Genomic DNA, 19465 nt, shown 5'->3' with positions numbered 1-19465 from the left:
TATGGGGGCAACACTGAGGGTTGCGATCCGTTGCCGGGCACGGAAAAAGACAAAAAAAGACAAAAAAAAAAAAAAAGAAAAAAGAAAACTGGGTCTAGACAATCTCGCTGTAGTGGGTAGTATAACTGAAGTTTGGGATGGTGTTGGGAGAAGCAGGAAAAAAGGCAAACCTGCAGGCTCCTCTCCACTTCTACTTCTATACCACAGGGGTTCATGGATTACCTCACTCTCTGGCCTGCTCAAGGACATGAAAGGACTAAGTAGAACTAAGGCAGTAAGCAGTAATGGTTTCAGTGATCCTCGAAGTGCTAAATTATTTTCTTCCAATTTGCCTAAAAATAAGCAGTGTCCACCATTTTTGAAGATAATTTTATGTTGAACAGGGTGATTTTTTTCTTGAATTTTTGTTCACGTGCAATGAGATTTCAGTGTTTTTATTACTTCCCTTTTTAGCTTGGTGGTCAAATCTTTGCGGAATAACCTTCTCTATTGAGCAGTTTCCTGACTGCTCTTTGTGACATGCCCAGCTAGAGATCACAAACACCCTTCTAAATTATGATTCAGATCCCAAGACCTCAGAATTCCATGTCCAAGTGCTCCTGAGTTTTCTTTTGGGTTTCATCCTCCCAAGGGCAGCCTGAACCATTAGGTGTTGTATCCCAGTCCCAGGAGCTGGAACTTGGATGGGGATTACACACACACACACACACACAAAGTACAAGACAAAGAGACAAAGTGCAGCAGCATTTGTGGTGTGATGCAAAGAAAAGGGAGGAGGCTTCCAGCCAGGTGCTGGCTCTGTCCACGCCACCGTGTCCTGGTGCAGCATCCAAAAGTCTGAGTATTCTAAGTTCACCCTGGTCTTCCAAGTCATTATGAAGATATATTTGTCCAGGTTGAAGGATGCTACGTATTTTATTTAACATTTTATTAGGTTGAATTATTACTTTCATATATACAGACACATAATATAAGGGTCTGCTATGGGTGGTTGTTTTTGGTTTGGGGGTTGTTTGTTTGCTTGGCCTGGGCCCTACAAATATCTGAGGCCAGGCCACTAAACATCCACCATAGCTAAGGCAGTCACAACAACAATATCCCCAGGGCTTCACAAGACTTTGAATTTTCAGAAGTTTCAGATGCATACTGTAATAACCAAAGTGTAAAGCAGAGTTTGCCAGATGGAGATTTAAACACGTTGCAAAGGCAGCATAAGGTAGAAAAAGGTCTTAGCTTGATATTCCCAAACCCCAAAGCAGATCCTGAGACTAAAGTTTTATGAAACTGGATTGTTTCAGAAAGTGATCCCAGAAAGAAGAGAAGTAGAAAAAATAAAATAGGAAAGGAAGAAAAGCCAATTTAAAGCTGTACTAGTGTGATGAAGCCCTGTGAGCTATGAGAGCTCAGTCTTGCTGGGGACCTGTCCATCATTACAGAGGAAGATTATCCACTAGCTCCCATTCTACCAGTACTCCCTGGGGTGTTGTTACCTCTTTCCCTCTTTGAGGTTTGTGTGTGCATCAGTATGGCTAAGCAGTCTTAGCAGTCTGCAGAAGCCTCATTTGGTGAAGCAGAGAAGGCTAGTGGAAAAAAGCAACCAATATGTACTTAAGTTGAGGTGAAGTGCTGTCAGGTTGCATCTGTGGCCTGCTGGTTACCATGGCAATGGCTAGAGTGAAAAGGTAGGCCCAGAGGATGAGAGATAGGCACAGGTGTACCAGGTATAGAAAGCAACAGATGGTATCTCAGTGTGGTTTTGATTTGCATTTCCCAAATGCTGAGTGATGTTGAGCATTTTATCATGTATCTGTTGGCCATTCGTATATCTACCTTTGAGAAATGCCTATTCAATTCCTTTGCCCATTTTTTAATTGGGTTACTTGGTTTTTTGTTGTAAAGTTGTTTGAGTTCCTGTATATTCTGGATATTAAGCCTTCATCAGATGTATATTTTGCAAATATTTTTTTCCACTCTGTTGGTTGTCTTTTAACTCTGCTAAGTGTGGTCTCACTCAGTTGGTATGGCTAATATCCAAAAGACTGAGAATGATAAATGCTGGCGAGGTTGCGGAGAAAAAGGAAACCTCCTACACTGTTGGTGGGACTGCAAAATGGTGCAGCCTTTATGGAAAATGGTTTTGAGGTTCCTCAAACAATTACAGATAGATCTACCATATGACCCAGCTATTCCACTGCTGGGAATATACCCAGAGGAATGTTACTGCAGCACTATTTACAATAGCCAAGAGTTGGAACCAGCCCAAATGTCCATCATCAGATGAGTGGATAAGGAAACTGTGGTTTATCTACACAATGGAATTCTACTCTGCTATAAAAAAGAATGAAATACTACTATTTGCAGCAACATGGATGGACTTAGAAAAAATTATATTGTGAAATAAGTCAGGCACGGAAAGAGAAATAACACATGTTCTCACTTATTTGTTGGAGTTAAAAATAAATAAATACACAAACAACCTGGGGGGATGAGGAAGAAGACACAACAATCACAAATCCTTGAACTTGTTAAGACAAGTGAGCAGATACAATGTTGATGGGTAGGATGGATGGGAGAGAGACAAGAGGGAGGATTCAGTAAAGGGACATGAAAATCAACTACATTGTATATTGATAAAATAAAATAAAATAAAACAAAAAAGAAGACAACAGATCCTTTAGGGAGGACTCAGGGATGACAGTGAATGCATTCAAACTCTGATCCAGAGAATGAGTAGATGTCAACAGTTGGAGATGGAGGATATGTTATTTCCTAGGGCTGCCATAACAAAGTACCTCAAATTGAATGGTTTAAAACAACAGGAATTTATTCTCTCACATTTTTTAGGCTAGAAGTCCAAAATCAGGATGTAAATAAGGCCAGTGTTTTCTGAGACCTCTGAGGAGGAATTTGTCTCATGCCCCTCTCCTAGCTTTTGATGACTACTAATACTTCTTACCGATGCATCTTTCCAGTCTGAGTCTTCATATGGCCTTCCCGTGTGTGTTTGTGTCTTCATGTGGCTGTCTTATAACGGCCATATGAAGACACACCTGTCAAATTGGATTAAGGGCCCATCCTAATTCAGTATGACCAAATCTTAACTGATTACATCTGCAATGATCCTATTTTCAAATCACATAGTGGGGGATATGCCTTCGATATATATGTTTTGGGGAACACAATTTAACCCATAATAGTGGATGATCACTGTAGGATGAGAATTCATGGAAATGGTGCAGGTGCTTAAACTATTCAGGAAATTGCAGTAAAATTTGAAACTTGAGGTGAGAAAGTAGAGATAGAGAGGTTAAGACCACTGGGGTTTAGAATGCAACAGTGAGAAGTGTGGGCTTGATGCCACAGGATGCCATCAAAATCTCCTGTTTGCAAAGGAGAATGCAGTCTTATGTTGACTTTGGCAGGCTCAGGCACTGGGGATAGGGACTGGAGAAGATTCAATTCATAATATTTTTTATTTTTCACATTTCTTTAAAATTAAGGACTTCCTGCAATTCTCTTTATGACATTTTTGAAGTTCTGAAGGTACTTCAAAAAGTTCATGGAAAAATAGAATTAAGTGATAATATGAATATTTCTACAAACTTTTTGAAGACCCCTTGTATTTCCAATGGTATTAATATTTAAAAATAAACTCCTGACTACTCCTGCTTCAGATCCTCTTTAGATTAACACACAAGAGCAGTGACGCTTCCACATGTTTTTGTTTCTTAAACATCAAGGTCAGTAACAAGAGGGGAATAAAGATGTAAAAATACTAAGCCTTTTCAGTGAAATTTTTAGTATCTTTACTCAAATATCACTGGTCACATAGAAAATCTCCACTTATGATTTAAAAGAGTAGCTATAACACAGTATGTAAACAAATTTAAAACACACTGCAAATGTAACATATTAGCATTATACTACATCAGTTATCATAGCATTATATTTACCATTAAAACTATTAGAGTTATAAAATATATACTATAACCTTGGGGAAATGGTACTTAAATAAACTGAGAAATATCCACAGAACCTATTGTTATTCCAAAGTAATTCCAGTGGGTACATGTGGGGATTGATTTCAAGTGCCTAGAGTGTCTATAGAGTGATAATTGTGCTTGGAAAGTTGCTGGACAATGAAGTCTGCTAGTTAAAAGAAAGGAAAACATGATCAGGCTTGGCTTGATTGGCATTTCGTAGGGGAGCTGACTCTCATGAGCTTTGATGTCTCTTCCTCTTAAGGCTCTCCTAAGTCGGTCTTCTCGGTTGGAAACAGAACTGTCTGGGCGGTACGCAGGGTCTGATTTACAAGTACTAACAATAAAAGCAGAGAAATGAACTTGATGTTCAAAGGGCTAATCCACGTGTGAGCGTGGCTTGCACAGTAAGAAGGGGACCATTTCCATATTATGACAGGACCAGGAACAGCCAGACTTTGACGAGACACTGAAAGTGGAGGGCCTCTTGCTGGTCCCCATTCTATTCTTGTCACAGATGTTGAAGGAAGTGGGCTCGTATAAATACAAACGCGGGCCTCATGTGGTGCCTTTCCATTACACACATGTCAATATGCACAGACTTCCACCTGAGAAGAAACCAGGAAGAATGGAAATTCAACATATGGCCAACGGAGAGGAATAGTTACACTCAAGGCTTTCAATGGCACTTTTAGGTAATTGCTTAATTGAAATTTTATTCCTGCCCTTGAACCTCACAGCAGGAGTGAACCTACAATTACAGAGCAAGTTTTGATATTTCATTCCTGTTCTTTATACCAATGGGTGAAGAAGAGTCTTAATTAAGAGAGAGCCACAAAACAAATTGTCCTGAGAGGAAGAGAGGGGTGAGAGAGTGCGAAAATGGAAGGGGGAGGGCAGAAGCAACTTAGAAGAATTTTCTTTGTCCTTTTGATTGATAACAGCAGATAGAAAAATCATCTGAAAAAAAAGAATTTATCTTCTATGCATAGATAAGAGGGGCAATAATTATAACAAAATTTTTAAAAATCAGTCATTATGCAAATTTTGTTACTTGTAGACCAAGTGCCTTGAGCAATTCATTCACCCTCTGAACCTCCGTCACCTATAAAACAGAGGTAATAATTGTAAACTGTTTACTGTGTAGAATGGATGTGAAAATAAAATGAGATACTACCTGGGAAATCATGCTGCAAACTGTAAAGTTCCTATACTGAGAAATTGAAAGGTTGATTCAGAGAAGGAATTAACTATCAATTTATTTTCAAGTAGTCTATGGGGAGGGAAGGAGGATCTGGGAAGCAATCAGTGTCCTCCTTAACACTAACAGAGTTTAACTTTACAAAACTAGTGTATAAAAGAGACATCCAGTCCTTCTGCTACTGGTAATTAACCACAAGAAAGAATAATAGGGTTGAAACTTTAAGATGGTTTTGGAACTTATTTAGATAGATCCCTAATATAATTAACCAGAAACAGTATTGGGTTAACATTGTCTGGTGCTAACTCTCTGGATTTTAGATCATTAAGAACATATATGTTTATTATTTTTATTTGTGAATAATCTTAACATATTATTGTACCGCTCTCATTAGTCTTAAATTTTCAAAGGCAGCATCTTCAAATAAGTCCTCAAATAGGTGAAATTTACTGTTTAAATAATTTTCCCAGTCCCATTAAAAAAGTGTGCTGCTAGGGAATGGAGCAAGAACAAAAGTGGATTTAGATGTACATCATAGACAGGGACAGCTAGGAGAAAACAAACTCTCAGACAACCTGAGTGTCTTTATTTTTTCCCATCATTATAAATAAATCTGTGGCCTGAAGAAGATAAAAACCAAATAATTATAAAATAATAAACAGCGTCCACACTGGGATAATTATAATTCCACTGGCATATGATATTGAGTAACATTTTATTTAAATAACTATGTGTGCATGTTTCTATCCATGATAGTGTCAACTGGATCCTTATGTGGTATCTATTCTCCCTTTTTGCTTTAGGAATAACCCAATATTATTTGGAACAGTAATATGACTGACAAAAATATTTTATTTCCCAATCTCCCTTGCAGTCTCAGATTTCCTTATGACTAAGTTCTGGCCAGTGAGTTATAAGTGGAAGTTTTAGGGAGGGTGTACCAGAAAGATTCATTAAGAGATAACAGTCCCCATCCTCTTTTTTCCCTTTCCACATCTAGCTGTCTGGTATTGAGTGAGAAGTCACTGCCCCAGCAGCTGTTTTGAACAGTCATTTACCTTGAGGATGGAAGCCATTTACTATGTGTGGTAGAGAAAAAATATAAATGGAGAATGATTTTGGTGAGTGTAGAATCACTGTACCAGTTCTAGGCTATGTTGGGTTAGAGAAAAATAATGTTTTTTTTTTTCTTTTTAAAAATTTTAAAATTCAGCCAATCTCATTCTAACTGATATACCACAGTTAGAATACATGTTTCTTGAACTTAAGGGCCTTTTCCATTCTATTCAGAGCCCAGTACGTAGGCAGGCATATAATAAAGGCTCAAAATTATTTGTTGAATCTGAATGCATAAATCTGACCCTCTTCCTCTGATCTAGAATGTTTTCTTATTGTTAAGTAACTCTTCTCCCTATCTCTTCTTCTCTTTTCCATTTTTCTTATCAGAAGTTCATAAACGACTTCTATCAATTATCTTCATTTATCTTGTATCAATCCTTGTTCCTCAAATTGATCACTGTAGTTATCTTGTCCCTTCTTTCTTTCTTTATTTATTTATTTATTGTCCTTTTTGAGACCGGCCACACCGCGCTCAGCCAGTGAGTGCTGTGAGCGCACCAGTCATCCCTATATAGGATCCAAACCCGCAGCGGGAGCGCTGCTGCGCTCCCAGCACCTCACTCTCCCAAGTGCGCCACAGGCTCAGCCCTTGTCCCTTCTTTAGATGAAAGTTCACCCCACAACGAAAAATGAGCAAAATATAAATCCAAAGAAACTGAAAGTTTACCTTTGTTATTGTCTTTTAAATCTGGTTTAAAAAGACACCAGGATGATGGGCCACTATATTATATTCTAAAGATGCTCTTTAAAAATTATAGTTCTACATTCCCAACTGGAAAATAATTATTCCTTGAATCATTGTAAATATTTTATAATGGAACTATGATCTGAAAACAAAGATCTGAGTTTCAAAAGTCATTGCAAATTTGAGAATATCAAAGTTTGGGTATTGGATGGGTCAATGGAGGACAGATTTGCTAGAGAGTCTGATGAGATTAGGAGATCATGAAGATCCAGTCATAGTAGTGAGGTGTGGTCCAAAAGATTAAAATTCCCAATCAATCAAGACACAAGAGTTATCCCCTCATTTCTAAAGTAAAATTACAAACGGGAAAAGAGTTCAACCTGGAAGAGGGAAAATGAATTAGATGTCTTCCAGCTGATTTTTAAAAGAAACATGATTCTCTCATTCAGAATACCCAGACCCAGGCATTTTTGTTGGGGGTGGTGTTTTTTACAAGTTCCCAGGATGAGGGATGCTGGAATGAGCCGAATAATTGAGCAAGATTAGAAAAATATGTATTACAAGGATGTAAAAATATGAGTCCTTTACTGCTAGTTTGAAAATTCAAATAATGTCTTTTTTTTAACTCTGGATACTTTTAAGATTTTCTCTCATTTTTATTTTTTCACCAGTTTTAGTACAGGGTGTCTAGATGTGGCATTTCAGTATCTATAATTTGGGAGAGTATTCCTTCAAAGATCTGTACTTGACGTCTTTCTTCAGCTTTGGAGAATGTTTACCAGAGTCTCTAGCTACTGCTTCAGCCTCTTTCTCTCTGTCCCCTACTTTCCTTCTACACATATGTTACACCAGTTCTAATATTACTTATGTCTCTAATCTCTTTTTTATGTTTCCATCCATTTTTTCTCTTTGTATTTCATTCTGCTTATTTTCTACAGACCTATCTTTCAGTTCACTAAACTTCTGTTTTCTTGTATCTGATCTGCTGTTAAATTTACCCCTTGAGTACTAAATTTTAATTATTTTTTCCTTCAGTTCTAGAACTTTAATTGAATTATTATATATATATATACATATTCCCATACTTTGTGTGTGTGTGTGTGTGTGTGTGTGTGTCACTGGGTTTCCAGTATTTATATTTGCTAAATTTTGTAACACCAGAAAGGAGATAAGTGTGTATCCATTAAAAAACAAAAAACTACCAAGGTAATCATCTCTGGATGGTATTATCTTTGCAAAGAAGATTTAATCATTCTAGAGTAGGGTCAGACTCCCTTGGTCTAATCAGGGATTAATACAGTATAAAAATAGGTTTCGGACATTGCAAGAGTTATTGTATTTTCACTTTGTCCTTATTCTTGAAAATATAGTGTGTCACCATAGCCTCTCTTCCTTGTCATGCTCTAATTTCCAATTTGTATTTCTGCAGTGCTATAAGGCTGCTCAACATATTTTATAGCCTTCAGGGCTGTTTTCTTCTTAGTTTCTTAGTGTCTTATGCCCTGGCAGTTTAATGCTTGACCAATGCCTTAAGACAAAAATTTTGGCATCACTTCTCTATAAATCCATTTTCTCTGGGATCTTGGTCTTTTGAGTCTGAACTACCTTGGTAGCCATTACATTTTTATCTCCTCATCCCATGGATTTGACAAAAATTCTGCTCCGCCACTTTCTGCTTAGACACTGTGTCCATACTAGGTCATGGCAAATAATGGTAAATGCTTCAATGGGAAAAAAGCAACTAAGAAAGTGCAGTTCCCTTTAGTGTGTTTCTCTTCTCTTTGGGCTCTGTACCTCCAATCCTGTGTGTCTTAGTTGGTCTCTAATACCTAAATAAGCTAAAATTTTTTACCTGAGATTTTATAGTAGTTTTTTTTTTTTTTTTTTTTTTTTTTTTTTCGTGACCAGCAACAGGATCCCTTCCTTTTTGTCTTTTTTCGTGACCAGCAACAGGATCGCAACCCTCGGTGTCGCGCCCGCACTGCGCTCAACCAGTGAACGGACCGGTCTCTATATGGGATCCGAACCCTCGGCAGGAGCGCCGCCACGCTCCCAAGTGCCGCACTCTACCGAGTGTGCCACCGGGCCGGCCCTTATAGTTGTTTTTGACTGGAGAGTTTGTGTGGTACAAGCTGTTATATCAGAGTTGTAAGATTCTTTAACCAATTTTTGACCTTTGGTTTTCCCTCTAGGCCTGACTTTTTGTTGTGTGGATTATATTGTATCCAGTTGGAATTTTCTTAAGAATACTAGTGAAAATTTTATTTTGTAAAATTTTACAAATACAAACAAATTTACACTAAAAAAAAAAAATGCGACTTAGTTGCTGTCTCCCTAACCAAAAAGGAAGAAGAAATTGGGAAGGAGGACATGAATTTGTGCCTGTTGGTTAAATTGTTTTTATTATTTATGTGCCCCAAGAGGAATATATAAGAGAACGAGTAAGACTTGAGCATTTTTGTTTTGCTTTCTTTAAATAGCAATCCCAAAGGAATTACATTATATTTTGGTCAGCCTCTTACATTGATTTGCCAAGGACAAGCCCAAATACAGAGGAAATTTCTTTTTATTTCGGCTGATATAATAAGCCTGTCTAAGAATATATTATTTACATCTGTATTTTTGGCTGATGGCTTGTCTTAAGTTTATGTAATATTCATCTGTAGAAGATAAATCCACATTTAAAAAGATGTTTATGACCAGAGTGTCGAAGAAAAGAGAAGATGCAAAGGAAGAAAAATTCATTCTTGCTAATGTAATGTGCGTATTATAGCAGGGTAAACCACAATGGAGGATGGGGCAGGTGGCACATAATCCATGTACATACAGTGGAATCTCAAAACTGATGTGCAAGAAAAATTGAGTAACTATGAAACATACATCACAAGAAAAACTATTCCAGGATACAAGAGAACTACAGAAGAATGTAAAAAAAAGAAGATAGGAAACTGTTACTGGAATTTGAGGAGTAAAAGTTTTATGGCTGTTTCCTGCATGACTTTAACTTAGATATAAGAAACACAGTTTTATAATGTTGCCTGATGTCTTTAATGCTTTATTCCTATTCGACCCAACTGAAATGACATATCTAGCATTTTGTAGCTTAATTTGAGAACATAATGCCCATTATAGTTCTTGTTGCAGAAATCATTTAATATTTTATGTTACGCTGACAATATTTGTCTCAAGAAACTGTGTTTTGCTGTGTTTATTGACCTTTCTCCTCAGTAATTCTAATCTCATGTGATAACTGTTATGGTGAGACTGAAAAACTGTATACAAGACGTATGGCCTTAGTCACACATGGAGAGCATGATGTCCGTCTTTATGGGAGCTATCAAATTCTAATTAAACATAGCTTTAATTTAACAATATCACTAACTATGTGGTAGTCTGAAATGAGCCATTATATCTAGCCTTGCATATCAATTTTATGCTCTTTAAACATTTTTTAAAGAAAAACAGTTGAAGGGATTTTTACTTCTGACCCTTAGAAAATTCTAGAGGCTTATTACTTCTTCATAATCCACCTGAAGATAACTGAGAGTTGACCTGTTCACAGTCACACACAAATTCAGGAATGTAGCTCAATTTTTAATTTATAGTCCACTGTTTTCCTTTTAAATTTCACAAGGTTTGTTAATTAGCAATATAAAATAAATTAAACAAAATAGATTTTATCTTCAATATGCCCACTATTTTAGTCAAACTTGCTCTGAAATGGAAAAATTAACAAAAATTAATGAAGATTTCATCTTTACCCATCTTTACTAAGGGGTTATTAGTATAATTTCTGAACAATAAAAACATTTATCCTCTTTTTGCTCTTATTTGCTGTGGAAGCAAATGGGTGATTACCCATTGTAGTATCAGTTTTCAATCTAATACAACAAGTATATATAATCTTCAGTGACGGCAAGAAGGATATATACACCTAGATTGATAAAGAACAGATTATTAAAGGAGATAGTATAAGAAACTATAAAATACAAAATGAAGAGATACGACCAAGGTGGATATTAAAAAATAGAGCAAAGTAGAGTTTTCCAGTTAATTTTCAGCCAATTGGGAAGGCTGCATAGAATAGATTATATTTCATACAAAAGAAAAATAAGTATTTTGATCATCTGGCAAAGAGAAAGCATTTTAAAAGCAATTTTGATTCATTTGTAGATTTACCCTAAATCTAGACTTTTGTATTCTTTATTTTGCTGATAAAGCATAATTAGAAATTCATGTAAATTTTCTCCAGTTCTTTAAAAAGCTCAACGTTTAGCATTTCATTTTAACAGTAACTTTCATACAGTGTCAGTTCCTTTTATAGTCATTACACGTTTTTAAAAGAAATGTTTTCTGCTTTCACAGAATAAAAATAAAACACAGTATTATTTTATTCTGCTTTCACAGAATAAAAATAAAACACAATAACTGACAATTCAAAGGCAACAAAGGACCCCCAAGTCACAGACTGTTAAGTAGGCATAAAAGGAAAGTTACATACTGCTGCTATGAAAAATTAATTCATAGCTGCAAAAATACAAATGGCTCAATCTGAATTATCTTTTGTTGATCCAGCAACTTGTTGCTATAAAAATACTGACAATTATATAGTGCTTTCCCTTCTGCCAATGGAGCTATCATATCTTCCTATGAAAGTCACAAGTGAGAGATGAATTTGACATCTTGGGACAAAACTGAGTAGAAGCAAGAAATCAAGTAGAAATTCAAATCTCTCCCCTGACTCTCACAGGAACATATGAATGTGACTTTCATAATGGCAAGATTTTCTGAGAACATTAAATTAGAATTTTAAAGACATTTATTTTGAATCAATCTGACTCAAGAGATTTAAAAAATTCATGCTTTTTGATAAATGCATGTTGTCACTCTGAATAGGCAAGCCATGCTTATGAAATGTCTTAAAGAACAAAGAATAGAACAGGGGAAAATATTACAATTTACTTTTATTATAGAATCTTCCCAGAATTTAAGTTAATTTAAAATTTTTTAAAACTTCATCATCATTATTTTTATAATCATCACCAAATACTTAAATTGAATGCCAACCAAGTAAAGAACAGTGAACTGAGTGTTACCAGCACAGACAGGTATGATACAGTCTCTGCCTTCGGGGCATACCATCTGGTGGGAAAAGAGAGTAAGATTAAATTGATAGATGTTCCCATTACCTATATTATTCTCTTGTCCTCTTTGGAAACATACAACTCATAACTATTTGATTTAATACCATTTTCCTCCTCCTCCTCCTCCTCCTCCTCCTCATCCTCCTCCTCCTCCTCCTCCCCTGCCCCTTCCCTTTCCCCTTCTCCTTCCCTTTCCCCTTCTCCTTCCCCTTCTCCTTCGTACAAGGTAAGACAATGGAAGAGGTGGGAAAACCTACCTTAAGTCTCAGTGCATCAAATCTTACGGTGTCCTCAGCAGGGACTTCAGATACCACTTGCTGCTTCCTGCAGAATTTAATGATCAATGTGTTTTGATATAAGTTTGTGCTACAGTATTGGAAGTCCCCAATTTAGCATCACTAGACAAAATGAGAAAACATTTTAAATAAACTAACTTCTATTTTTTTTTACAGCTTTATCAATTTCAGAATATGAATCACACTGTGCAGCTACTTAGCAACTATTTGCTCTGAAATATTTTACCTAAAATAGACAATTTTGCTGTGACTAAATTCTATTTCCAGTCTATCACATCTAATGAATTATCACATGGGTGCCCCGATAGGAACCATTATAACGTAAACTAGTACAGGTCAGTGACAGATCTGCTTACAGTGTGGACCAAAGCACCAGATGCTGGGTGGTGCTTGCTAAGTCAACATGTCGGAGATGTTATTTCACAGCCCATGTTCAGGATTTGAAGAAAATCAATGGGAAAAGTTACTGAATTAAAATTCATCATGGAAGGGGCCTAAACAAGAAGAAAATGTGATGGGCCGGCCCGGTGGCGCACTGGATAAGTGCGCCGCTTGGGAAGCGCAGCGGCACTCCCGCCCGAGGGTTCGGATCCCACATACAGACCAGTTCCCGCTCACTGGCTGAGCGAGGTGTGGGAGTGACACCGAGGGTTGCGATCCGTTGCCGGACACGGAAAGAGACAAAAAAAAAAAAAAAATTCATCATGGAAGGGGCCTAAACAAGAAGAAAATGTGATGTGTCCTTTGTCCTTTACTTTTCTGGGCTTCCCTGTGATACAGTGTTCTTGACATTTTATTGTAATGGTCTGTTTATGTTCCTTTCTTCCCAACCAAACTGTAGTCTCTTTAAGTTAATAGAACCTATTTCACTTACCAAGAGATGGGCAAAATGCTAAGACCACAGAGGGTTTTTTTTGTTTTTTTTTTTAATGCTAAAATGAGCGAAGTAATGCAAAAGTAGTATATAATGTCGCAGGATCTTGAGGCCCAGGCTTTCTTATGGCCTGGTATAATTAAGGAACAAGAAGTGTAGAGACTCGGTATTCATTTAGAGATGGAAAATCACTAGCTACAATCTTGTGATTTGTTGAAAAAATATTTTACGAATGCCGAAACATGGAATGAACAATTCCCAAGCAACTCTGGCATTCATAACTTTGAGTCACCATAATAAATTAAACAAGAGGTCTATTTTAGTTGAGATGAAATCAGATGAAGAAAAGATAAACATTGAACAAAGTGACACCATCATTTTTAAAAATAGAAGAGTAACAAAAGATAGAAATTAGAACAGCTTACAAGATAAAGAGAAAACACAAATTCAGAGGTAAAATCAGAAGCAGTGAAAGTTAAAATGGGAAACAGCAATACTATCGTGTGAAAACTATATTAGAAATTGTCTTTGAAATGGGATGCACATACCAGTATCCAATCAAGTAATAGAAATATAGTTTTTCAAAAATGTAAACATTATAATTGTGCTGATCTTCAATAATCTTTACAGCTCTCCTATACACTTGTCAGAATTGTGCTTTTTTATTTGGCTGATTATTGCTATAACAATTTTCCCAATAAATAGAAAGCTCCCAGAGGTAAAGACCACAGCTGACTTCCTCACCATTGAATCCCCAGTGCCTAACACAGTGTGTGAAACCAAATAGGCACTGTAAAAATACTTTATTGAACTTCTAAATGATCAGTACATTGGTTCTGTGAGAATTCAATTGTAGACAGTGCTTTCTTTGCCACTAAACATTTTAAAACTGAAAATTAAACACAGTTGTGACTCCACCTACAAAACAGATTCACAGTAATCTGAATAGATCCAAGAAACAGGGAGGGAGAGATGAGCTCCTGGCAGGAGTATTTCCATTGAGTTACTAAGATGGTCTGCTCCTGGGCATATTTAAATTAAACCATAGCTTTAATTGAAATTCAACTGCATGAATGGTTTCTTTTCCTTCCAGTTAGGGCATTTATTTCAGTGTGGCTGGTCTTCTAGCAGCAGCAGCATCACCTTGGCAGAAACATGGATTTTTTGGACCCATTCCAGATCTACTCAATCAGAAACTCTGGGGATGAGGCCCAGCAATCTGTGTTTAACAAGCCTCCAGATGATTCTAACACAAGCCAAAGCTTGAGAAACTCCAAATACTAGGTGAAGTGAGGGTTACTGTAAATATCATATTTTATGAATTTTCATCCCAGATTACTTGTTGTTAAAGAATCCATAATTGGAAACATTGTAACTATGCCTATGGCTACAGGGGCTGTTCTAGCTTCTTTGAATTTCATTATAAATTTTAGAATCAGTTTGTCAGTTTTTATTTTTTAAAAAGCCTGCTAGAATTTTGATTTGGTTTGTATATATGAATGTATGTATATTTGTGTATATCTGTGTATATAGACATATTATATGTTAGAGAGAGAGAGAGAGAGAGGAGAGAGACATCCTACCCATAGGCATGGTTTATCTCCATTAATTTAGGCATTCTTTAATTTCTCTCCACTATAATGTTTTACAGTTTTCCATATAAAATCCTGAACATCTTATGTTGAATTTGTACCTAAGTATCATATAGTTGGTTTTTTTTTTTTCCTTTTTTTGTCTTTTTTCGTGACCGGCAACGGATCGCAACCCTCAGTGTCGCACCTGTACTGGACCGGGACCAGCAACGGGATCGCAACCCTCGGTGTTGCTCCCGCACCTCGCTCAGCCAGTGAGCGGCTGGTCTGTATGTGGGATCCGAACCCTCGGCGGGAGCGCCGCTGCGCTTCCCAAGCAGCGCACTGTAGCAGTGCGCCACCGGGCCGGCCCAGTATCATATAGTTTTGATGTTACTGTAAATATATTGTTCTTTCAATTTTGTTTTCTAAATATGTATTGCCAGTATAGAGAAATAGACTTTTATATATTAATTTTGTATTGTGCAAGCTTGCTAAATATATTTAACATTCAAGTAGCTTTTTGTAGATTCCATTAGATAAGTATTGTTTTACTCTTTTGAGTTAACTCCTTTGCCATTACAAAATGAACATTTTAATGCCTAGAAGTAGTATTACTCAGAAATCTACTGTGATACTCATATAGACATTCTAGCTTTTTAAAAATTACTGTTAGCATGGTATATATGTTTAAATTCTTTTAACATATTTGTATCTTTATTATTGAACTGTACTTCCTGTAGTCAGCATATTGAAGGATCTTGCTTTTCTATCTGACAGGACATCTATCATTTATCCCATTTAGGGCCATTTTATTTTTTAAGTGGTTTGTGGTATGTTTTTAAAACATATCTGTGGGGTACCACATTGAATATCAATACCTGTGTGCAATATGTGATGCTCAAATCAGGATAATTAGTATATTCAACATCACACAAAATAGTCATTTTTTGTTAGGCCATTTACATTTATTGTGGTTATTGAGATGGTTATTTTTAAATTTACCATCTGCTATTTGTTTTTTATTTTTCCCATTTGTTATATACTTCCCTTTGCCTCTTTATCTGCCATCTCTTAAATTAATTAAATGTTATTTCATGATTTCATTTTATCTTTTTTTTATTAGCTATGACTATATTTGTTGTTTCAGTGGTTTCTTGAGAGTTAAGTGAACATCTCTATCACCATCTAATTTCAAGTGATATTATACCCATTCTTTTCACCTATAATGTAAGAACCTTACAATACTGTCACACATTTTACTTTTGCATATGTTATAAAGCCCCCAATACACTGTCATTATTTGTAAACAACTATATTTTTTAAATGCTTAAATAATAAGAAATAAAAATTGTATACATTTACCCATGAAGTTACTATTCCCAGTGCTTTTCAATCGCTGTGTAGATTCATATTTCCATCTGGTATCATTTTTCTTCTGTTTGAAGAACTGTCTTTAACATTTCTTATATTGCATGTCTGTTTAGAATGATTTATTTTTACTTATATTTTTCAAAAATATCTTTTTGAAAGATATTTGCTGGGTATAGAATTATGGTTTTAAAGTATTTTCTTTCAGTATTGAGAGATGTTGCTTCACTGTCTTCTCACTTCCACCGTGATAATTATTGTTAGTTTAGAGAAATATGCTGCCATACTTATCTTTGTTTCACTGCATGTAATGTGTTTTTCTCCAGTTTCTTCTAATATTTTTTTTTCTTTATCTATGGACTTAAACAATTTGATTATCATGTGCCTTGGTATAATTTTCTTTGTTTCTTGAGCTTGGGAGTCACTGAACTTCTTGTATCTATTAGTTCTGCAAATTTTTTAGTCACTTTTTTCTTCTAATAATGCAATCTTCTTCAGAGTCTCTAATCACATATTAGTAGACTCTGATGAACTGTCCTCCAAATAACTGATTTCCTTTGTAATTTTTTTTATTATTATCACTCTCTTTTCTCTCAGGGTTTTATTTTGGATAATTTCTATTGCTATGTCTTCAAGTTCACTAATATTTCCTTCTACAACTTCTAACTTACTTAATCCCATCTAGAATATTTTTCATCCCACACATCAGTCTCCATATTTAGAAGTTTAAACTGGATGGTTTTTGTATCTTCCACATCTCTACTTAACTCTTTGAAAATATGTGAAATAGTTATAATAATAGCATTAATGCCCTTGTTTGCTAATTTTAACATCTATGGAAATTCTAGACTCATTTCCCTTGATTGCTTTTTTCTCCTCAGCATGGCTCATATTTTTTTACTTCTTTGCATGCCTATATTTTTTTTTTCTATTTATTGTAAATTTTATTTTATTGAGTTTTGGATATTTTTGTTTTCATGTAAATATTCTTGAGCTTTGTTCCATAATGTAGATAACTTACTCTGAAACAGAGTCTTTCTTTTTTTTTTTTTTTTTGTCTTTTTTGTCTTTTTTCCGTGTCCGGCAACGGATCGCAACCCTCAGTGTTGCCCCCGTACCGGACCAGGGACCGGCAACAGGATCGCAAGCCTCGGTGTTGCTCCCGCGCCTCGCTCAGCCAGTGAGCGGGAGCCGGTCTGTATGCGGGATCCGAACCCTCGGACGGGAGCGCCGCCGCGCTTCCCAAGCGGCGCACTATCCAGTGCGCCACCGGGCCGGCCCCCAGAGTCTTTCTTTTGGGTCTTGCTTTTATGATGTTTTAGGCAGAAGCAGAGAAGTGTTTAGTCTAGTACTAAATAATCTCACTATTCAGGCAACTCTCTTTTGTGTACTTTACACAATTCCCTTTAAATCCTGAGGTTTTCCAGTATGGCTGGTGGTAACAAGCACTTCCCCCATTCTTGCATGAGTTCGAGGCACAGTTACTTCTAACACTATCAAGTAGTTCTTTCCTCAGCCTGGTGTAGCCTCTTTGCATGCATCTGTTAGTCAGTATTCAGCTGCATACTCAAGGGGTATTTTTTACAGATTTCTGAAGTTTTTTCTCTATGTTGCTCTCTTCTCTCTGGTACACAGTTCTTCAAATTCTAGCTGCCTCAGGCTACCCATACTATCAGCTCTATCTCTCCACACAGGGAGTCTACTGGGATCCTACTAGATCTCTACCCTTTGGCATGGAAACTCTCTTTAAGAAGTGTCAGCATTCATAGGGATCACCTTTTCTGTTTCCTGTCTCTCAGGTATCACTATCCTTCATCATCTGATGTCTGGTATCTTGTAAACTGTTGTTTTATGTATTTTGTTTTTTGAGAGGATTGTTTCAGATGAAAGGGTAAACACTGTTCCTGTTTCTCCATCTTAACTGTAAATGGGGATATTTCCTCATATTTTTAAAGTCACATTTGGAATAAACGATCTTTAAAGATCAATCCAGCAGTAAAAATCAGAAGTTCTTTCACAGATCAGAACATCCATAGTGTTGGCCAGCCCGGTGGCACACTGCTACAGTGCGCCGCTTGGGAGCGCGGTGGCGCTCCCGCTGAGGGTTCGGATCCCACATACAGACCGGTTCCCGCTCACTGGCTGAGCGAGGTGCGGGAGCAACACCAAGGGTTGCGATCCCGTTGCCGGACACGAAAAAAGACAAAAAAAAAGGAAAAAAAAAAAAAAAAAAAAAAACATCCATAGTGTTGAGGGTTCACCAGACTCAATTTATGTGCTACCCAACAGGTTCCTCTAACTCCTGCTCTCTAGACCTCAACTACCTGCCTTTGTTCTTGACTTGAAGAACCCTAGCTTTGAATCACAATTTCCAAAGTGATAAAGTCCAACTACTGCCATTGCACTACAGATCCTGAAGTTCCTAAATGGTAAGTAGAGGCCAATGCCCCTAACCCCTGGCCAGGTAAGAGCTGTGGAGACTAGGGTTTCTCTGTTGGCTGTGTGGAAGAGTCAGGAAATTCAATCCAGGAATGTGGGTGAATTAATGCCCCCTTGGGTGGACTTGGGCCAAGGAGAGACAGTTGAACCATCAGATAAATTTCTCTTGCTTCTATACCATGCCTATTCCCACTTAAGAGCTCCCAGATGTAGTGATTTCATGAGACTTATCCAGAGATATTCCATATGACTAAACAAGCTAAACGATTGATTGCCTCTTCTTACATAATTGCTGACAGCTGGATTCATATCTGCTTCACTTTCCTACCTCACTTTTCTTTTTTCCTTCCTTGCATATAGCCACCCCACCCCCACCGAAGAGCATTAGTGCATAAGTTTTGGTTCAGACTGTTTTCCAAGGTACTCAGACTAAGACAGTGAGGAAATAAAAGAATATAAGAAAGACAATGATCATTTTATTAGGTAATATCTACTTGTTTCATTTTTATACAAAAATTTCGAAACCTGCCTGGATATTTTAAATTAACAAACAAAATGTTTTAATTTAACATGTTGACAATTTAATCCAAAATTACAGAGTTGTGAGAAATATTCTTAGAAACTGATAGTCCTGCTTAAAGCGAAATAAGAAAACATGAATTCTCAGTTCTAGATCGGCTGCCAAACCAGGGCAGGCAGAGAATTCCATATGCAGGCACAGTGTCAGTGTGGAGGCTGGAATTTCAGATCTCTTATCTGGAATAGGATTTGGGAGGGTTGTAGGA

The 19465-nt window shown here is 36.7% G+C and overlaps 1 long non-coding RNA gene across 2 annotated transcripts in view; it reads right to left on the bottom strand.

The window, feature by feature from the left end:
• Positions 1-3782: 3782 nt before the first annotated feature.
• LOC103590628 overlaps positions 3783-19465 on the bottom strand; it is a 70969-nt gene continuing 55286 nt past the window's right edge. For both annotated transcript variants that reach the window (XR_550486.1, XR_550487.1), the window contains 2 exons: positions 12387-12527; positions 3783-4588 (listed from right to left, as the gene is read on the bottom strand). This is a non-coding gene — a long non-coding RNA (uncharacterized LOC103590628). The remainder of the gene's footprint in view (positions 4589-12386; positions 12528-19465) is intronic.

Source organism: Galeopterus variegatus, unplaced genomic scaffold, assembly GCF_000696425.1.
Source record: "Galeopterus variegatus unplaced genomic scaffold, G_variegatus-3.0.2 Scaffold847, whole genome shotgun sequence".
Taxonomy (NCBI): domain Eukaryota; kingdom Metazoa; phylum Chordata; class Mammalia; order Dermoptera; family Cynocephalidae; genus Galeopterus; species Galeopterus variegatus.
Note: the sequence above shows the minus strand (reverse complement) of the source record. Positions and strands in the feature narration are given on the sequence as shown.